This window comes from Monopterus albus, unplaced genomic scaffold, assembly GCF_001952655.1.
Source record: "Monopterus albus unplaced genomic scaffold, M_albus_1.0 scaffold29.1, whole genome shotgun sequence".
NCBI classification, from domain to species: Eukaryota; Metazoa; Chordata; class Actinopteri; order Synbranchiformes; family Synbranchidae; genus Monopterus; species Monopterus albus.
This window is the reverse complement of record NW_018127909.1, coordinates 971182-971586: the sequence shown is the minus strand read 5'-3', so window position 1 is coordinate 971586 and position 405 is coordinate 971182. Positions and strand designations below refer to the sequence as shown.

The 405-nt window shown below is 52.1% G+C and overlaps 1 protein-coding gene across 1 annotated transcript in view; it reads right to left on the bottom strand.

The window, feature by feature from the left end:
* Positions 1–405, bottom strand: part of unc93b1 (unc-93 homolog B1, TLR signaling regulator) — a 12638-nt gene that overhangs the window by 8441 nt on the left and 3792 nt on the right. The gene's annotated exons all lie outside the window — the stretch shown is intronic.

Genomic DNA, 405 nt, shown 5'->3' with positions numbered 1-405 from the left:
AAGCACTTGGCGATAGCGGGGAGCAGAAACTCTCTTTAATGGAAGAAACCTCCGACAGACCCCGGTTCTTGGTGGGCGGCCTTCTGCCTCGACCGGTTGGAGTGAGTGGATAGAGGAGAGGGAATAGAAGAAAAGCAACAAGAGACAACAACAAACAATCAAACACTGGTCAGGTTGATGTGGCCAGAGTCAGGGCTACCTGCAGAAAGGTACGGGAAGACAGAGAGGACACACTATGGGAGAGAGGATACACAGAGTTAGTGACATGTAATGATGGCATATAGATACAGAGAGAGGAGAGCAGAGGAGAGAGGAGGGGAGGAGAGAGAAACTCAGAGCATCATGGGGCCCCCCAGCAGCCTAGGCCTATAGCAGCATAACTAAGGGAAGGCTCAGGGTCACCTG